This window comes from Ascaphus truei, unplaced genomic scaffold (genome assembly GCF_040206685.1).
Source record: "Ascaphus truei isolate aAscTru1 unplaced genomic scaffold, aAscTru1.hap1 HAP1_SCAFFOLD_993, whole genome shotgun sequence".
Classification (NCBI taxonomy): Eukaryota; Metazoa; Chordata; class Amphibia; order Anura; family Ascaphidae; genus Ascaphus; species Ascaphus truei.
The window spans coordinates 14239-22331 of NW_027457333.1; the positions used below are offsets into that span (position 1 = coordinate 14239).

Sequence of the window (8093 nt, forward strand, 5' to 3'; positions counted from 1 at the left end):
GTGTTATTACATCATTACATGTGTAATTAAATCCGTGACATTCTCAGGCTCCCCCCTTCTGTGACAATCATACAGCCGGGCCGTTACATTGCAACACACTAATCCCGCCCCTAGTGACATCACCTGATCAGTAACCAGTCAGAGAAGCTAGCAGGCAAAGAACTACATTTCCCACAATGCACCTCGTGGAGTGTGGCTAGCAGCTACACCTTCTCTCACTAGTTTGTCTCCTGCGAGCTTCCGTACACAGCGTCTTGTTAGAGTGGGGCGTGGACATGTGTAAACTTCAATGGTGGGGAAATGAGACAGTTTTAGCTGCTAGCTGAGCAGTGGTACAGCGCTCTGTAGAAGGCGCTCTCAGTCGGGTGAGTGATTTTTCAATGTGTGTGTTTATTTCATTTCTCATTTTACTTTCACTTTAAGTACTGCATGCTTATTTTTTTCTTTGGGCATTTAGAGATTTAAGTGCTCTGTGAGCCGATTCCTCCATTGAAGGAGGAGCTATGAGGCCAACCTATCACAGCTACTGTACCATCTTCAGTTGCTTTCAGTATACTGATTAATCCACGGCACAGAATATGCAACTTCAAATACATCTATCAACTGTCTATATGTTAAGCCCCCGGACAAGCAAGTGGTGAAACATGCATGTCAGGACTTGTCTGTCTCATCTAGGATGTGGTGGTGATCTCAGCTGTTTCTCCTTCTCTCCGCTGAATATTGCAGTCTGTGCTCCAAGCAACCCTGGGAGCATGTGCTGAGACTCACTCTCCCTGAACCTACGAGCAGTTAAGCTGTGGATATATGCTATCACTCTGCTGGACACTTTGCTGTACACTCAGGACTGGTCTAAGTACTTTTGCTACCTATTTTGGCTTGTTAGTTATATCTGCCAATTTTTTGCTCATCTGTGTGTTTCATATCTATAGGCTTGGATCATATTACTAACTTATATAATTAACTTATTCATTTCCTTGCTTGTTAGTTATACACTAGTTTCATACAAGCACTTCACACAGGGGGCTTCAACTTAGGTAGTACTTGACCGGCCGGTCTGAGTGTTCTCATTTCCATATATTTCTTGCCTCTACACTTTATTTACACACTTTGACTTATTACTGCAGTGTAGCATTTTTCCCCACACCTTAAGGTTCAGTTTATAACAGCTTTGTAGGTCACCACTGCTCCTCATTTTAACCATTTATGTGTATGTGATTAATAAACCTTTATTGATACAATTTGTGTATGTTAGAGTGCTATTCAGGGGATTCTTTTTTTCTGTGTTAGTTTTCATATATATGTGTGTGTGTGTGTGTGTGTGTGTGTGTATATATGTATATATTTATGTATATATATTTGTGTGTGTGTGACCTTGGGCAAGTCACTTCATATCCTCTGTGCCTCAGGCACCAATGTCATAGATTGTAAGCTCTATGGGGCAGGGACTTGTGTCTGCAAAATGTCTCTGTATAGCGCTACGTAAAACTAGCAGCGCTTTAAAAGAACATGCTGTTATTATTATTATATATAAATGTGTATGTATTTATTTATATAGCACTATTAATGTATATAGCGTTTCACAGTAGTAATACATGTGAAAATCCTATAAATAACAAATACAAATATCAGGTCATGGGAATAAGTGATTTGGACATAAAAGTAACATTTCGGAAGTGTGGACAACTAATACATCTTGTAGATTGCCTTTACAGTGTGATGTCATTGATTCAGTAGATTGTGTGCAGACCAGGACTGCAGTACAGTGTCACTCACATGGATGACTTGCGTGGTAGAAGCTCAAGAACAAGGATGTCAAACTCCAGTCCTCGAGGGCAGCAAACAGGCCAGGTTTTCAGGATATCCCTACTGAAAACCTGGCCTGTTTGGGACCCTCGAGGACTGGAGTTTGACATGCATGCTCTAGACGGAGCACAGCTGTGGGTGGGAGGTGGATTTGCTTTGCATCAAATGGTTTGGAGCAAGGTTTATTGTATGTATTATCATAATAACAATGCAATGCTTAACTTTTATTTCAGGAGGGATGACTGCAGAACAGAAGTGAATATTGAAGCCATGTGTTCCTTTTCTTGCAAAAGAGAAAATTTGAAGGACAGTTGAACAGAATGAAAATTACTACACAGAGACAGATAAGCAATGTGTATATTTCTCATTTACCATTTAGTATTTGTCGTTTTATTGACTCCACACAATCCAGCTGCTACGGGTTTCACATTGAACATTTTCATCTCTACTCTACCCCTTCCTGTGATCTGAACCATGCAAGTTTTCATTGATTCAATACATCATGAGTAGAGTGTGGCTACAGTATGAAGTAAAGACCCAAGGACCACATCTACTACCATTCATAACAAGAACATGTGCAGTAGCGCACAGCTGCAGTTCTATGTGATTGTTATGAAAGGTTGAGGTGGTTCAATTCTATGAATCTGGAGTGGGATGGATCCTGTTTGCATCACATGGTTTCATCTAGGCCAGTAGATTATATAACTCTCAGTACAGGTTACACATGGCATCAGTATTAGTGATGTAAAGAGGAGGAAAGCTTCAATGTGGAGTACAAAGCCAAGTAATGTTGAAGTTACTCCTTTTACCATTTACTTGGTCAGTCTGTACTGTCTACTCCCCACACAGCTGCTAAGGGTCTTCCATTTTAAATACTTTCACCTCCTATTCTGCACTGCTTTGCTGCCCATTATTTAGAAATGCGTTCCAGTCATGTTTACCACTCTGAATCTCTCTGCAGTCATTGATTCAGCACATCATGGGTAGAGCATGGCTACAGATACAGCAAGCTATTATTATTTTACCGGCTGATCACCCATAATATTGCATTAAAACATAGAATATCACTTAATTTCCAAAAGATTCAGTGATGCTGATAATGCAGAATCTCACAACATTTCCCATCATAATGCCATAATGCACCAGAGGAAGAAATAATCCTTGCTATATCTGTACATTGTGTGACGTATTACCTCCATGACCATTGATAGCAAGTACATCTTCTGTATAGAGCGGCTGTGTTATGATGCAGTTATTGATCATCATTGACATAATCACAAGAATCTTATGCAAAGGGAAATTGTCCGCAGCGAAGTGAGATGTGTGCCTGTTTTAAGTCCTCCAGCTTAACGCCCCTACACCTCCCACTACACAGACATACTTACTTATGCATACACTGACATCTGGCATACCTACACACACCCCAGGGCCACTTCCTTCCCCTGATGTCAGGGAGAGGATGGGCATGCAGAGTGCAGTAAGTCTCCACGTTACTCTGGCCAACAGTCTTGGCCTACCCCCAGCATCTGTCACCCACAACATCTGTTCCCTCCTTGTAAAGTGCTGAACTATCTCACCTGGGTCAGTGCTATAGCTGATCACAGTGCCCGATCATGATGTCACTGTGACAGGCAGCAGTGCAGATTGACCGGTCAATCAATGCAGTGCCGCACCATATGCACTAAATGAGATTTCCGTGCCCCCTGTCAGGTTACTCCCTGGGCAGTGACCCTGCTCACCCCCTCCCCTAGTTCCACCTCTGACCACAATTATCTCTCTTGGAGAGTGTAGCAAATTGGTGTTGGTGGAATCTCACCTCTGCCATGCATGGTCACAATCTGGGCACAGGACCCAAATAGTGGGCAATGTGGCACTTCTTACAGTAGAGAATAAGTAACTATATTCTTTACTTGTGTATTAAGGACCTTATTTGCATTAAAATTCAGTCCCCATGGGACCAAGACTTTCTGGCTTACTGAACAAAGTGGAATTATTTCGTAGAGGGTGGAGAATTGTATTTTATCTGAAATTACCCCCTCTGCACAAAATACAAACAATTATACACATACATGTACCTTGTGGAAGTTGTTGCCCTCTATCTTCCTGTGGTCTCTCCCTGTTTCTCACCGTGCCTCCTCCCATTTCCTTGCACCTCTGCGTCTCCGCATATATCCCTATACTCAGAGCCGGCTCCGGTCAGTGACATGGGATGCCCAAATATGAGCATATCCATACATGGGCATCCATGCCACTGACCGGAGCCCACTCTGTTGCGGATATGGAGAGAGACTGGGAGATTTACATCCCCTTATAATTCATATGGTGCATAGTACCGGCACGTATTGTTTTACCATTACTGTGTACCTTCCTACTTTCACACTGGTACAGTATGTGCTGCAGTGGGACTGAGAGGGATATATTGGTAACACATAGTTATTGTTGGGGGAATTCAATCCATTTTGAAAATAGTAATGCAATGTTTTATACTTTTTTTTTTTGCAGTAATGAAGAATGAAAAAGTTCTGTTAAAATTGAATTGGAGGTGAACTGGAATCATCATCAACTCTGCACCAGTGTGAATTGATGTTCTTTAATGTTCTGATAAGGTACATGCAACATCTCTTCCTCAACCCCTACACCACTCTCTGCCTCTTGCCTCTCTCTCTCCACCTCCCTGCTAAGCGTATTAACCCATCTAATGTAATCCACATTCCATGTCTCACTTTACTCTTCACTTCTCACGTGCCCTCTGGAATGTCTGCTCTCTGACTAACAAGGTCTATTTGTACATGACCTCTTCTGCTCTCATCATCCACCACTTCTCATTCCCCTCACCCCTGTCCTACTAGATACCTCAGCTTAATTGAACTCTCTCCTCTGACATCTACCCTTATCTCTAACCTCTCCTCACTTTCTGCTTAAACTAACTATCTTGTTAACTTTTACAATGCTATCATCTCCTCCTCCTCCCTCCTCCTCCCTCCTCCCTCCTCCATTATATATTTATATGCCCCTTCTAGGCTCTGACACACTCATCCCTCTAAGGCCATGATTATCATGGGCACATGCTTGGTCATCCACAGTGCGTGCGAGCGATGCAGAGCCGCCTCGGACCTCAGTGCAGGGATTGCTGCATACCCCAGCATCTGTCACCCACAAACAATACACACACTAATACTCCCCACAATACACACTATAATACCTCCTCAATACTAATCTCTCCAATAATATTATAGCTCCAAACACAATATACACAACACCCTTACACAAGATACACAATCTAGTACTCTCCTCTGCACCTCTACACACAATATAATACTCCCACACACACAATATACACACTACCCTCCTACCCCCATAAAATACAACCAATAATACACACACACTTTGTGGATGTTGGGACCAGCTCCCGGCATGCACCAGTGAAAGAGAGAGGCCAGCAGAAGCTCGGAAGAACTCCCTCTCTCCATCCGTGCCTCCCTCCGTTTCCCATCTTCTCCCTGTCTCTCTCCCTCCCTTTCCTTGCATCTCCCTGCGTCTTTACGTATACCCAGTCAGTGACGGCTCTGGTCACGTGATGCCTTAATATGGGCTTATCCATATATGTTCATCCACGTCACTAATGTGATGCCCGCACTGTTGCGGAGCTGGTACTTACGACGCGCACTTATTGTTTTATCAGTACTGCGTACCTGACTCTACCGGCCTACTTTCAACACTAGTACAATAAGTGCTTCACTACGAGTGAGTGGGGAATATTGGCATCACACAGTCACTGTTGAATATGCCATTCAATCCATTTTGAAAATAGTAATGCAATGTGGTTTTGTTTTGTTTGCTTTTTGCAGTAATGAAGAATGGATAAGTTATATTAAAATTAAATTGGAGGGGAACTGGATTCAGCATTTCATCATGAACTCTGCACTTGTGAGAATTTACCTTCTTGAATGCCCTGACAGGTACACGCAACTTTAAGACTATAATCTGCTGTGCAAGCTTTCGTGCTATACCTCCCCCTCAGGTTTTGATTTATACATTTGCTCCCTCAAGTCATGTCCTCTAATATTTGAAAGCTCTCTCCTAGCATTTTCTCTCTACCACAGAACGTCATCCCAATGTAACCTCTCTCTTGTTCTTTCTGCTGGCTGTTTCCTCACTCCTCTGTTAAACTTTTCTAATTTCTCTAACTTCCACACTCCTGCTTTTATCCACATGTTCTCCTCTTTCCTTCCCCTACCTTTGCATGTGTCTACACACTGCACCATTTGTACAGACCTCTATTGCAGCTATTTCTGCACTGCTCAATGAAAAGCACTCTTTAATATCCTATTCTCTGTGCCCCCTCTCTCTGCGCCCCCTCTTTTGGCGCCTCCTCTCTCTGCGCCCCCTCTCTCTGCGCCTATCTGTCTCATTCTCTCTACGTCCCTCTCTCTCTACATAGAGCTATCTCTGTCTCTCTCTACACCTATCTCTGTGTCTCCTTCTATGTTTGCTGATGTGTGGGATATCTCTTATAATCTTGAACCTGCTCATATACACATCGGGCCTCCCTGCCTCTGCCTCCCTGCTAAGAGTGTTAACCTATCTAATGTAATCCACATTCCTTTCCTTACTTTTCTCTTCCCTTCTCCTATGCCATCTGGAATGTCCGTTCTCTGACTAACAAGGCTCTAGTTGTACATGACCTCTTCTGCTCTCATCATTCACAATCAGTCATTCCCCTCACCCCATCTTACCTGTCCCACTGATTTTCCTCTGCTTAATTAAACTCTCCTCTGACATCTACTCTAACCTCTCTCTCTCTTTCCGCTTAAACTAACAATCTTATTAACTCTTACAATGCTATCCTCCTATCTATATGCCCCCTCTAGGCTCTGACACACTTGTCCCTCTAGCCCACACCCTTGGCTAAATTCCCAAACATGTTCATCACACTTCCACTCGCTGTTCTTAATGCCTATGAAGGAAATCACACAATTGATATTTGATTTTTCTACAGTAAAAATGTCTCCAGTCCTGTATAAAGCTGCTCTCTGGGGCCAAACCACACTACTTTTTTTTCACATTCATCAACACTCAAATTTAATTTATGCTGTCTTTTTTTCCCTGTATTTGACTCCCTCCACTAACCTTCTCCTCACACTTGCCATCCTTCCTTCACTTCTCCTCAAGCATTTGACTACTTCAGAGGCAAGGTGGATGCCACCCACAAGGAGATTCCTTCTGTCCCTTCCCCCTTCTCTCCTTCTACCTAATTCTCCTTCTGCATTTGACTCCTTTTCTTCTCTTACAGAGCTGGAAGCTAATCATCTTCTCTTCTCCCTCTACCACATGCCCTCTAGATCGTATCCCCTCACACCTTACTGCATCTCTTAGTCCCCACTCTCACCCACATCTTCAATTCCTCCCTATTCTCTGGCTCTTTACCCTCTTACTTTAAGCCTGTAGTGGTCACCCTTTTCTCAGAAACAACCTACACCCTATGTGCCTTACTAACTACCGCCCTGTATCCCTCCTGCTGTTTGTCTCCTAATTGCTAGAATGTCAACATTCTTAAATCACATTCCCTCCTGGATCCTTTACAACCTGCCTTTCGTACAGCTCGTTCTACAGACTGTGCTTAAAGCAAATTCCCAAGGTCACTTTTCCCTACTAATCCTACTTGATCTATCTGCTGCGTTTGATGCTCTCAATCACTCTCCTCCTTCATATTCTAAACTCTCTCTTGGTATCCGTAACACAGTTCTATCCTGGTTTTCATCATAACTTTCCTGTCACACATTCTCCATCTCTGTTGCTAACATGTCTTCGTCTTCTATTGATCTGTCTGTGGGTATACATCAGGGCTCTGTTCTGAGATCTCTCTTTCTCTCTACATACTATCATTTGGTGACCTCATCAACTCTTTGTGACAATCCTATAAATAACAAATACAAATATCAGGTCATGGGAATAAGTGATTTGGACATAAAAGTAACATTTCGGAAGTGTGGACAACTAATACATCTTGTAGATTGCCTTTACAGTGTGATGTCATTGATTCAGTAGATTGTGTGCAGACCAGGACTGCAGTACAGTGTCACTCACATGGATGACTTGCGTGGTAGAAGCTCAAGAACAAGGATGTCAAACTCCAGTCCTCGAGGGCAGCAAACAGGCCAGGTTTTCAGGATATCCCTACTGAAAACCTGGCCTGTTTGGGACCCTCGAGGACTGGAGTTTGACATGCATGCTCTAGAAGGAGCACAGCTGTGGGTGGGAGGTGGATTTGCTTTGCATCAAATGGTTTG

The 8093-nt window shown here is 43.1% G+C and overlaps 1 long non-coding RNA gene across 1 annotated transcript; it reads left to right on the forward strand.

Annotated features, from left to right (window-relative positions):
* Positions 1-231: 231 nt before the first annotated feature.
* LOC142486789 (uncharacterized) lies at positions 232-2217 on the forward strand. The gene is made up of 3 exons (XR_012799066.1): positions 232-365; positions 458-853; positions 2037-2217. It is a non-coding gene; the product is annotated as an uncharacterized LOC142486789 (long non-coding RNA).
* Positions 2218-8093: the final 5876 nt, after the last annotated feature.